At 32.7% G+C, this 14,012-nt stretch overlaps 1 protein-coding gene across 1 annotated transcript in view; it reads right to left on the bottom strand.

The window, feature by feature from the left end:
* Positions 1-13,687, bottom strand: part of CDH9 (cadherin 9) — a 135,143-nt gene extending 121,456 nt beyond the window's left edge. The window contains exon 1 of the mRNA XM_045441311.1: positions 13,213-13,687. The gene's annotated coding sequence lies outside the window, so the exon portion shown is untranslated. The remainder of the gene's footprint in view (positions 1-13,212) is intronic.
* Positions 13,688-14,012: the final 325 nt, after the last annotated feature.

The raw sequence follows: 14,012 nt of genomic DNA, 5'->3' as shown, positions 1-14,012 counted from the left end.
GTGTAGAACTCTCAATATCCATTGAGTACTATGTCCACAGGTCCTTTTAAAGAGGGGTGTCCAACAAGTCTTTGTGAGGATAAAGATCACTTTTCAGTAAATACATTATTTACCCAAGACCCAAGAGAATATGACTGAGGTCATCTAATTTAGATAAGGTTAGGGAAATATTGAATGCCAATCAAAAGATTATCTAGAGTTCTGGTACAAAGAAATAAGAGTTCTTTTAATATAATTATCTCTGAAAATTTAACTAGAGATCCTTGAACAGAGGAAATCCGTAAAAAAGAAAGAGAAACCAGGAAAGTGTCAGAAAATAAAGGTAGGCATGACCGAACAAAGTGACGAAAACAGAACTTGCAGAAAATCCACCCTTAGAAGTAGAGAATTTCAGTCACATGATTAAATTCTTTTGGAAACTGTATTAGAAGTATGAAAATCATATCCAAGGTAAAATCACATAGATAGAAAGGAATCCACATTTCAAGACATTTGAGAAAATTCTAGGACAGATTCTGCTCTTTCTAGTGCCTTCAAAAAGGATAGGACCTCCCTCAACATTTAGGATAAAGGAGAATCAATCCTATTATGGATTTCCCTTTGGGGGGTGTTGTGGTAGGGAAGACTTGTAAGACTAACAGTCCCTTATTATTATAGCTAATAATATAGAAATATACAGAGCTATACACAGGCATATTAGTTTTTGTCACAATGAGATATTCTTCCTTGCCTCAGCTTGAGTCTTCTACTTATAAAAGGAGAAACTAGACAACTTAATAATTTGAACACTCATAGTTAATATTTAAATACTATACAGCAGCTGAAATTCCCACTACTGTAATGAATAGTAACATTTAATGAAAGTTTAACTTTGTATACCTGAAAAATAAATATATTATATTGGAAGTACTTATTTGATGAAGCAAAAGAAAAGTAAGAATGCAGGTTATTATTAATATAGCATTACTATGAAAACTGGAAAATGTTCAGCTCATGTTCTTATTACTAAATTTATAGGTATCTAAATAGGCATAATATAACAATGTAGTGTTTATATATTACCATTAATTGTAATTAGGAGTATATTATAAAATGAGCAAAATTTGTTAACATTGCAGGCTTTTGAGTCTGCCATTTCTTCTACCTAAAATAATGTTTCTCATAGTATTTCCTTCTCTCCATTCAGAATCAATTCAAATATTACCTTCTCAATAAAACTTCCCTCATACAACCTGTTCTATCTACCCCTTCGGTAACTCTCCGCCACACTGCCTATTTTCTTAGCATTTATCAATACCATATTTATCTTTTTTTTATTATTTGTATCACTCCTCTAGAGAATACCTTCTGGTGATTAGAATCTCTTCTATCATGTTTACTGCTATAACCTCAGCACCCAGACAAATGCAACATGCATAGTAAACGTTGAATAAATATTTGGCATCCATACCTGATTATAGAACAAATTTATGAGTAATATAACTTAAAATGGTTTCTGTGTTTCATAAGTAACATTAACTCCATTTTATGCATATTATGGATAAACTATCAAATTGTTAACATTGACCACAAATACAACTTTCAAGTTAATTAATTTTTTTATGTTTATTTATTTTGAGAGGGAGAGAGAGTGCACGAGCAGGGTATGGACAGACAGAGAGAGAGAGAGACAGGAAGAGGAAGAGAGAGAATCCCAAGCAGGCTCCTGCTGTCAATACAGAGCCTGACAGAGTACGAGGTAGAGCCCAATTCAGGGCCTGACAAAGGGTCCAACATGGGGCCTGACTCGAGGCCTGATGCAGGGCTTGATCCCATAACTCTGGAATCATGATCTGTGCTGAAATCAACAGTCAGATGCTTAACTGACTGAGCCATGAAGGCCCCCCCACTTCCATGGTAATTTTAATCAGTGTTATTCACAAGCAATCATTACCACTAATTTTGTTTGAACTTTTTTTTTCCCCAAACTGCAGTAAAATTCTTATACAAATAAACCACCTTGATAAGCTATATTCATTTTAAGGTCAAGAATGTCACTCACTTTATACTCACTAATATAAATCAATGAATAAAAGGGAGAAACCATAAAATGCTAGAAAAGGAAAATTAAATACCTGGCATTAAAATATGTGATGAAAAAAAATATGTGATAATATGAGATACTATGAAATTTTATTACCATTGAAAATTTATCCAATGTTACTTATATTTAAAAGGCTTTTATAACTCATTCTTGTCTCCAAGATCCTAGTGTAATATACTTATTCCAATTCAAGCAATAAAACTTATACTATTTATTTATGATAGCAAGTATTCTAAATTAATTTTAATATAATAAATTTACAACACAAAATATTTCATTGTATGTTGGGTCAACTTAAGGAGCCATATGATATATATATATATATATATATATATATATGTATATTAATAATGCTTCTAGATTTATCTTACCTAATTTCAAGAACAAAGAAATTAATCGAATTAAGCTAGGTCCCTTGTGCTTTTCTATATGGAGTACCAATAATTTTTACCTGAATATAATGAACCTGAGCAATAATATTCTTTTTTTTTTTTTTTAATTTTTCAACATTTATTTATTTTTGGGACAGAGAGAGACAGAGCATGAACAGGGGAGGGGCAGAGAGAGAGGGAGGCACAGAATCGGAAACAGGCTCCAGGCTCTGAGCCATCAGCCCAGAGCCTGACGCGGGGCTCGAACTCACGGACCGCGACATCGTGACCTGGCTGAAGTCGGACGCTTAACCGACTGCGCCACCCAGGCGCCCCGATATTCTTAATAATATAATAGTAATAACAGAAGTTATTCCAAGGACAATCATGTTTCCTCATAATACATTATAATATAGATACTGCTAATATCTTAACACATTAAGCTCCTAGAACTCCGAAGTATTAAAGACTTTGTCCAACTCATGTACTTTGGACGTCTGACCCCAGGACTCTTTCTAAGTTTTTTATTTATTGCATATTATATGTGAGACAATTTGCACCCAGAAGTGAAGATAACCTACCAACAAAACAGAAAAGTAAATGGAGCTGGGAAGAAACTAAGTCTGTTGACATTGCCAGCATACTGCATTTTTACTCTTACTCCAATTAAGTAGTATTATTAAATATTGATATTTTAATTCTATGGATTCAAGTTAAGCAGCCCATATTTTATTTTGGGGTGATATGAAAAGTCCATGAATATCATGAAAGCTTTGGCCTTTTTCCAGGGAACTCACACTAAATCATAAATACAATATTTCTGTAAAGAGTTCAGAATAGTTTTGATCATTTGAAGCCTAAACTTTGAGCTCCTTAAGGCTGTGGCCATATTTCTAAGGGTACCAATTTAGCTCAAAAACTTAAACCATAAAATAAACCAACTGCTGAAGACTTGGATTCAAAGCTGAGGAGTATTGATTTACTTCTAGATGTAATGGGATTATGAGCTGAGGGTAACAGGAGACAGGGTTACTTGACCAAATTCTTAATTGACAAAATTATGCTTTGTAGAATGTATCTGTTGTTAAAGAAATTGTAGGTGAGGTGAGCAATTAAAAGGTTATTATAATAATACAACAAAGAGATATTAAGATTCTTACAGGAGAAGCACCCCAATGACTAGACAGGAAGAGACCAATGTAAGATGTGACAAGGGTTATATCTGTCAGAATTTGGAAACATCTTATAAGAAATAATTATATAAATAATTCTTTTTCTGTGTATGTCATAGGAAGCAGTGAGAAGGGATAAAAACATGGTCTTAGCTTAATTTGAAAAGTAGCTTTTAAAAGGGAGTTTTTAGTCCCAGTTATTGTGTGCCCCATATTTCACATTAGGATTTTTTTATTTCAATTTTAGAGACAGCATCAAGCAAAAGTTCACCTCACACAGGGTAGCTAGAATGGTAGGGCAGTCTGTAAAATGTTACTTATATTAAAAGTGAAATAATGAGGGATATTTATATTGATGACTAAGTATAAGATCGACGCAGTTTTCTTTGAATGAATTTAATGCTATCAGATAGCAGTGGAGTAATGATTCCAAACTATGTGGGCAAGGCTAAGACAAAATAAAAAGCGTAGTTACAAACAGATAAATTTTGTCGCATATGGAAAGAAGAGACTCTCTAACAACTGAAGTTGTTTGGAAACAACAACCGTGAGAAGTTCTCCCTAGCACATGTTTCACCACAGCACAGAGAGTAGGGACTGAGAGCAGGCACTCAATAATGAGTAAGTTCACAAATAAGAAACTGAAATAATCATCCGGTGGATGAATAAATTAATTATTGCCAAGAATCTGAAGGTCTTTTTCCTGATGGTGAATTTAAAAGAAAAGAACAAAGGGTACATACAGGATTCTGAATAGGCTGTACACATTGTGGATACTACATTAATGTACTAATGTTATGAGAAGCATTGCTTCTGCCTATACCTGCAAACTGTAAGACCGACGTCATTTCTACTACACGGACATGGGACAAAGACCAGCTTCTTAATGTGAAAAGTTTGTATGCATCAATTTTGGGTCTCCTGACGCCAACAGTCAATATCAAAACAGTTTTCCAATTTGTCTCCACATACAACATACCTTATGAAACTTCAGAATGTAAGGATAGCCTTCGGTTTTCGAGCCCCAATTTTTCTTACCAATTCTCCAAAATCCTTATGCAGGACTGCATTCCTGGACTTATGGTCCAGGACTTATGCTACTCTTGTCAGTACCAGTATGTCTCCTCGTTCTACTCTTCTCTTCCTAATGAATTGTGACGTTGGTAATACTTAATCCTTTTAAGACCCATTGGCAGTCAATTAGAAAGTGAAAGTAGGGGAAAGTTGGAATGGAGAAGTGTTTCTAAAATCGCCCATGAATATATCGACCAATATTTATTAGCTCCACATCTAAGGAATTTCTCATGTTGGCAAAGCTACTTTTGTGTTACAGTTTGCTGAATCATCTCCCCACAATGCAAGCCAAGTTAAGGAAGACAGGCCCTGGTAGTTAAATAGTCTGTCTTTGAAGTGGAGGTGTGGTGGGGTGGGGAATAATGAGAAGGGGATAGAAGCAAAGCAGTAAAACTTGGAAACGGAAGTAGCAGCAAAGCTAAAGTTGCAATAAAGGTAAGAAAGCACGTGTTCATGAAAAACAGCAAGAGAAAGAAATCATCACAGTTCATTGCATGGAACAGACCAATCAGCTTTCTATTAATCATTATAAATTTGTACTCAATTTGATAGAAGGCAGTGGATAAGGCACAGTTTAAGTGAAGTCTGTGTTAGCCACCAAATGATTTAAAATTAAAGCATAAGAGAAAGGATAAAAGATGGATGTAATATCTTTTCCTACATATTATAATTATATTTTAGAGAGAAAACATAAAACGTGTCACCAAACATATTAGAAATAGTAACGTATTAGTGTATCATATATGCATATGTATAGTTATTAGTATATCAGGTGATACATTTTATTAGTATATATGTTGTTTAAAACTTTTTAATCACATCCTAAATAATAAAACCCCTTCTGTAAACTTAACATATGCTTACTTTCCTATATACTAAATTAGTGGAAAATATTCTTGTAGTAGGTTGATTAATTAATGCTTTAAAATATTTTTTTTCATAATGGAGATAATTGAAGAGCAGTTTCCATACAAGTTCTAGGTTAGAGAAGTGAAATTCCAAGAATAAGAAACAATAAAAACATCATTACATCTAGAAAACTTATCTAAAACTGAATTTTTAATAAAATATATATCACTGATAGCTTATAAGAAATCTCTTATTGGTAGAAAGCCATTGTATTGTATTGAATATATATAGAATTTTATAATTTAAAGTTACTTATTTATTAAAATCTGCTTCCAAATCCATATTTTATAGAACAAAATATTGTTTATAAATAGTTAGGGATATGTTTGTCCAAACCCATAATCTGGATCAAATTTTCATTCCAGGTAGAATTTCCTCATATTCTTTTCCTGTGGGCTGTTTACTTACATTTTCTTATAATTTTAGAAGAGTACAATTTATAAATATATTGAATGAAATGAATGCAAGTCATATACAAATGACAGTTTTATTCTGAAATAACATTTTGTTCCTCCCTGAATATATTTACTCAATGTCAACATAAGACTTCCATGACCACAATTTACTCTTGGGTATAATGGAGGAGAATCTCCATGCTCATGTTTATTTTATTTATTTTATTTATTTTATTTTATTTTTTTAAAATGTTTATTTATTTTTGAGAGAGAGAGTGAGAGAGAGAGAGAGAGAGAGAAAGCATGAGCTGGGAAGGGGCAGAAAGAGAGGGAGACACAGAATCCGCAGCAGGCTCCAGGCTCTGAGCTGTCAGCACAGAGCCCGACGTGGGGCTCGAACCCACGAAGTGTCAGATGGTGACCTGAGCTGAAGTCGGAGGTTTAACCAGCTGAGGTACCCAGCACCCTTCCATGCTCCTGTTTAAATAAAGCGTTGCAGTGATACCAAAGGCAATGCTTCATTTGTTTAGTAGCAAGCCTAAAAACAGCATAGGTCTGGGAAGATGTCAGACATCCGCGATGGCCTCATTAGAAAATTCAAATTGTGTGACTCTTCTCCTGAGCATGGCATGAAACCCCACCTCTTCCTAGTCTCCTTTCTATCATGTGGTCTCCATCAGTTTCAATATTCATCTTTGGGTATAAGTAATTATATCATATCAAGTAGCTTCCTGATATATACTTATTTTTTAAATAATATCAGAACAATTGTCTTATTTGTCTAAAATCACAAAAAAATTCCAAAGTTGCACATTTCTTATTTTAAGTAGCATTCCATATTCAGCCATTGAAAATGAAATTTTACATGGGTTTCAAGTCCAAAGTAGTGAAGTTAAGACACATCATACATATCTTTATATCTATTTCGGTATAGAGAGAGAAACATATAGATACAGTGCTGATAAAAACTCTTCATTTTAATGTGTAAAATAATATGGCAATATTAAAAAGGATGTTTATTATTGATATTCACTGCATTTTAATAGAACTACCTATTTTAAAGTGACCAAAGTTAATTTTATCATAAAGAAAAATATATTTATTGCAGGTATGACAATAACATTCTTCGTTGTTAATGATTGTATCAGAGGTCTCAATTCTAAGCTAAGCATAAAAATCAGACAAATGTGATTTGCATACATAATCATACATATTATTGTAATAGGACATCAATTGTTTCATCTTTCGAAGAGTAAGTACTGTCAGAAATACAAACCTAAACTTTATGTTAAATATAACAGAACTAAATGCACCTATAAAATATCACATCATCTAAATAAACTGGCAAGATCTGGGGGAGAAGGAAAAATATTATCTTTCTTTTAATAGTTAATCTAATTCCTGCTCAGTACATGCACACATAGTTGATTCATAATGTACTAATAGGTTATAACATTAATCTAGAAGGAGTGGTAATAATACAAATATTTATCCTTGTTGTATTAAGTATTGTGTTTATCTTATTAGATATAAGGAAATGATATTTAATCTTAGTATTACATTTTTAATATAAAACAATTTTGCAGTTAAGCAAATAATTTGTCCAGTAATATAAGTATAAAATGCCTTGATCTAATCCTCAGCTAGGGAAAATGACCAAGTAAATAACTTTAAAATTCCACCATGTAACTGTGCTTTCTTTGTATTATACATAGCAAATGAAAAATAATAAGGATTTTATTTTCTGATAGTAATAATAATCTAATTTTTACCAATATGATTTGAGATAGCATTATAATTCCTACTTTACATGATACTTTACCTCCCACGGTAGGAGTGGGTAAAGCGATTATATTTTTATGAGGTTTTCAAGAGTTGCGGACATTCAGTGGAGAAAAATTATTTCTGGTTAGGGTTTTAAAAAGTGAAAGTCTAATTCCCTCTATTCAAAAACTTATCCAGATCAGCCATAACACATGGACTATAATTGAGTTTATTTTTTCCAAAATTAAAAAAAAATATAGTATTGCTATGTCATTATTTATTCATAATATAACATCTATAATCACCTGACAAAAGAGCTTTTTAGTGTATAATGAATGTTATACCATTTTAACAATTTAGAACTACAATTGATGTATACATCGATATAATTGTGTTTTCCATATATTTTTTGAGTCTACACACACACATAAACATACATACACACAGAGATACCTACAGATACAAGTATACAGAATTATGAATGGGAACACAGATATAGATGCAGGTATGTATATTTAAGACAGAAAGGTACAGATATATAGGTTACTTTGTAATTTGACCTGTGAGTTTTCTCGGATGTTTCATCTGTGATTTAATTACCACTACAGTGAAAAAGATTTGAATTTCTTGAATTTATGGTATATTCTTTGCATTTTAAAGCATTGGTAACACATAGAAGTGAATATTTAAAAAATATTTCTGGCAATTACATTAAATTATTGCAGTAACCTACTTTAGTGGAAAAAAAATAGATGGTGAGAAAGTTACTTGATTATCTGGGGGAAAACTCCCCTTGAAAACTTTCAGGTTCGATGTCCCAGTTTTAGAAAAGCAGAATATTTCACATGTCTTTTGTCACAGGAAGTGGTTATTGGTGGTTATTTGTTAGACTACATATTGTTATACGTGTTGTATCTCCCTTGTTATACTGGCTTCCCGTGAATATTATTTCTAGATTACTATGACTTTCCTGAAATTGGGTTTCAGTAAAATGGGGAAGAAGTTCTTTATGCAGGGGATATTTAATTAATAATAAACAAAGTATAGTAAGCTTAGCATATTCTAATATAAATTCTGTCAGGTATATCTATTTCTTAAATACATTTAGGAACACATTCAACTTTAAACTCAAAAATCAAATAAAAACTATTAGCCACTGCTATTTCCATTAGAAGATGAATAAGTGTTGAGAGTAAAAAATTTAATGAAGTCATCCATGCTATTCACAACTATAAAGCTAATCTCAAAAAGTGATATGAAAGGCAAGCTTTTTAATTCATACTTATGAAATAATCATACACTCTGGTGTTTCATTGATTAATTAGAAAGACCAAGACTTATCTTGCTCTTGAAGAGAAAAATAATACAAGAGCACTCATTTCTCCTGCAATTGATTTATAATTTGGCGAAGTAATGCAAAGACACAGAAAAGGAAAAAAAGAAAAGAAAAACTCTGTCACTTTCAGAAAATATTTAGGTGTTCTCCTTTTCTCCACCTTTCCTCTTGAAAATAAATCTCTTTCCCTCTTTGTGTGTGTGTGTGTGTGTGTGTGTGTGTGTGTGTGTCTCCCTCTCTGTCTCTGTCTCTCTGTGTGTCTCTCTCTCCCTGTCTCTTTCTCATGCATGCACACTCATGCATGCACACACACCTCACAGCAACAAAAACAATACCTTATGAGGTTACCATTTTCCCTTCCTAAGCAGTAAGATCCATTATCATGACTTTTATGTTTGGGGAGATGTTTCTTGGTAGTGCTAATATAAAATGTCTTGCTTAGGCTCCAGAGATCATGCTTTTATTCAGGCACTCTGCATTCTTAATGTGGCTGTAAGACCATCTCTTACTAGTGCTAAATTTAGGGATAAGAGCATTAACATATTAGGACTGCTATGGAAATGTATAAAAGTGCTATAAAGACACTCACCTCACTGTGCATTTCCTACCATATTTTAATGATAAAGATAATGGTGGTTCCAGGCAGAGGATTTGAAGTGACTCATAAGAGAAAAAAAAAAAACTTTTTCAGAATGTTTAAAGCAATCCAGGAGATACTGTTGTCAACTAAACACTGTGTGTATGTGTTTGTGTATACCAAATGATTTTCATGAGTCAACATTATTTATTTTCACATAATGTTGCCAATTTTAATATACAATTTGACAACATTGGACACATAATCTTATCTTTTTAAACCTCCATTTTCTCATGTAATATCAGAGTTGAAGGTGGTTAAAATCCCTTTTCTAAAGTTCTAGTTTTATTTAAACACCTAAATAGGATAGTATCATGGGTATTAAGAGACTTTGGGGGGATATATTTTAAGACACAACTCATTTTTTAAAACAAATATGCAAGATACAATGAACAAAATTATGTTACCTTAGGAAAGATGTTCTACAATGAAAAATTATTACAAATTAGCATCAGGTAAAGACAAAGCTAGTTAAAACCAATGCGGTTTTGGTTCTATTTCACATGCTGTCGTCTTTCTTAAGAAAACTTAATTTTAATTAAGTAGATAATTTAAGCAGTAAAATACCAAAGAACTTAACTAGACTTTTGTCTAGTTTTGACAATAGAACAAACTTACTCTACAGTTAATATTACTATTGATTTAATATTTATATTATAATATGGTAATATAAATTATATTTATAACTTTATAAATATAATATCAAAAGTATTGCTATCGAAGTCATAAGTATAAATATATACTTTAAATGTATAAATATTTAAAATATCACATTGGACGTTTTGTAAGTTATCACACTGTTTTTTCGAATGTTAGATTTATTTATACTTTAGATTTAAATTTTCATTAGAGAGAACAAAATTAGTCTTAAAGAATATAGCAATCTAATGATCCATTACATTGAAACATCTGTATTAATGCTAAGTAATTATTCATTTAGACTGTTCACTTTCATAGAGAACAAATTACAGCCAATGTTTATTCATGACATATTCACATGTATTCTTTAAATTAACTTTCATCTAAATTTATACTTTCCTGCATACAATATATTGCCATATTACTCATATATTTTATGTTAAACAATTTGAAGCATTGTCCAAAGCATTCTGATTAACTCCACCTATACATTGTGCAAATATTATAGAAAAGGCGTATCTACTTCAAATCACTATGTCTAAAGAGAGGTAAGCCAGTGGAAAAAATTTTTCCGGTTATTGTTTTTTAAATCCCAGTTGGTGAATGCACCATAGAAAGGACACTTCAGAGACTAAACTTTGTGTATACAGGGGTTGTAGGAAAATACCAAATGAAATCTCTTCATGGAAGGTGACATTCAGAAGAGCTTCTGATCCAACATGAAATGTATCAAGTCAAACAACACAACATTTAAAAAGATCATTTCAAAGCCAACTTTGATATTGTGATCTTGCTACACATAGGCAATGGTACAATACATTTTTACTTCAAATATGCAATGAATACAACATTGGTGAGTAATTATGCAAGACCATTTCAAAATTATCTTAAAAGCTATCAGCTAATGTAATAAAGGGAAAGACATATTTTTTCATCCCAGAAAATAATGTTATCTTAGATGACTTGTCTTGTTAGTCTTACCAAATCTATCTGACTTAAAGTTAGAGAATTACTTTCAAATTGATACTACTATCTGCTTCCCCTGAATCATTTTTCTATTCATTATTCTCAGAATTAGATTTGCTCGTACCATGCACTTTACCTTACATTTTCTCATTTTTCAAAACAAGCAACTACAAAGTTGACAGTATTTCAACATTTCAGGGTACATCTATTAAGGGCATATAGTTATTTCGTACTCTTTCTTTGTGAAAACTTCGGTTGAATTCCTGTGTTTGATGCCAAGACCACAAATGCATGCTGCTCCTGTTGTATCTAAGTTCTTTGCTACTATGTGCTGAAACAACATCCTATTTCATTTTCTTTATCTTTTAAAAGATCTACTGTTCAAACCTGGATTAGCCAGATTCATGGTTACACAAATATGTTCTACATGTGACATAGCATTGCCTAGGCAATGAAGCAGGCAATGAAAATAGGATTTATTCTCCACTGAATGCAGTAGATTTTAAACACATTTCTTTTCCAGTTAAGAGCACTGAATGATCAAATTCATTTTTAGTCAGCTATGGCTGAAGATGGGTAACTCTTCTTATTCCATAGATAAAGAGCCAATGAAGATTTCTTCCTGCCATGCAAAAGTTACCACTTTTTCCTGTCATGAAATCATTCATTTTTTTGTGCTACATAGATTTGGAAAACCTTGTGGAAAAATATCTTTATTACTAGTAATCTCGTAGATCTATAACATAAAATATTAAATGACAACAGATCTTCAGAAAAGACCTCCAATTTCTCCTCAGATCTATAGTCCACTACATTCCCATCAAAAGTTGATCATACAAATAAATGTGAACTTAGCTACTTACTACAGGTGACCACCTTTCTTTTAGTGCACCTTTGGTTTTCAAATTAGATTCTGAGAACACACACTGTTACCAGTATCTAAGTGTCAATACTATAGAATGCTGACAACCTTGTAGTTGAAATTCATCATGCTTTTTTTGAAATTAATGTGCTTAAGAATTTAATTGATGTGAATGGTTATGTTGAGTATGCAAAGAAAAATAAAACAATGCTTCATCAAATCATTTCATTTTCCATATCATTTCAAAAAAACATGCCAATTTTGCCTTTGATGCTCTCCCTTCTGTGATTCTCATCCAGTGTTTACTCTATTAAGATACATTTGCCTGTGATAATGGAGAGCAATTATAGTCAACAGAGGTGCACATTCAGAATGTTGACTTGAGTGAGAGCCATAAATATGTGGAGAAATCTTCTTTGCGAGGTATAGTGATCACCTTAATCCTGACAGCCTATGTCTGTGTGTCTCTACATGTGTTATTTGTACTATTTATATATTATTTAATATTAAAACTAAAGAAGTTATTTATTCAATGATGAATAAAGATGCCTTTATTTTTGACAGTTCTGACTCAAATTTTGGAACCAAAAGTTATGAGAAAGCCAGGAGACCATTTCAAATTAATATAATAATAGCATACATAAACACATTAATGTGAGTAATTCAACACCCCTCCAAATCAACAAACGGAATGTGAAGTTTAGTTTTATTTTTATAATGCTCCATGTGCAAATTTTAGCACGATGAAAAGAGCTTAGATGGGTTATCTGTTTTGTAAAAGTAAAATATGAAGCAAGCGTTGCTAGTTTTTTTCACTGAGCATCTTAATATCTTATTCAAATACTACAAAATAAATTCTTACCTGCTTCCCAACAAATGTTGAGGGAAGGAGAGAGAGAGTGCAAAATAAAGCAACTAGGAGAAAAGCAGTATTTGTACTACTTCAGTATAAGAAAGCAAAAACTGAATAGATTGTATAGTCAGGTAAAGTAAATAGCATTTACCTTGGTTAGTAGCGGAACTGAGTTTAGCCCTGCTCAGCACTGACAATTCCGGCGTTGCTTCTGTCTCGTTCCTACTCTTCTCTTTTTATAGTATCTTCACAGCTGAAGCTTCATGCATCTCAGTGTGCCTCCCTCTCCGAGCATCACTTTTAACTCAGACAGGCAGGAAGCTGAAGCCAAAGAAACTCTCTGTCTGATTGGTTTCCATTCAGCGTTTCTGATTAATAAGAGACGTCCCTCACGTAGGAAGATATCGCCGCTGATGGCGCTGCAGGGCTCAAGGGTTGGGGCTGGGGGAGGAAGACCTGTTCAGGCACAGCGATTTGCAAGCGAATGAAGTCGGAGGGTTCAGGGAGGAGGGCTTTGTCAAAGACCCCCACCGGAGAAAATAACCCAGTGTTTTTAGTCTCGGTTAATCAGCCCTGCTTAATCTGTTTGCAATTGGGAGAGAGGTCACAGCGTGTCTGTAACCTGTAAATCATCTGTGGATAACATGTATCTCATGGAGAATGCTTCTGCTCAAAAGAAATTTTGGCTACAGTCCCTGCAGAATTCACGACTACCTATTTCAGTTCAGTACCACAATTTCAAGTTTACGAAAATGAAGAGAAAGAATCCAGATCGCATTTATCATTGATCATGAATTGTTATCTGTCACTGAGTTTATAAACTAAAATAACCTTTCAAAAACAGTGATTTAAAAACATCTAATAACTGACGTCCTAATGTGTTCTTTTTAAGCAAGGGAATGATTTCAAATACAATTTCAAATTTCTGCAACCCTGCTTTTTATTTGATAA

The sequence above is a fragment of the Leopardus geoffroyi genome, chromosome A1, assembly GCF_018350155.1.
Source record: "Leopardus geoffroyi isolate Oge1 chromosome A1, O.geoffroyi_Oge1_pat1.0, whole genome shotgun sequence".
Taxonomy (NCBI): Eukaryota; Metazoa; Chordata; class Mammalia; order Carnivora; family Felidae; genus Leopardus; species Leopardus geoffroyi.
This window is presented reverse-complemented; position numbering and strand designations above follow the sequence as displayed.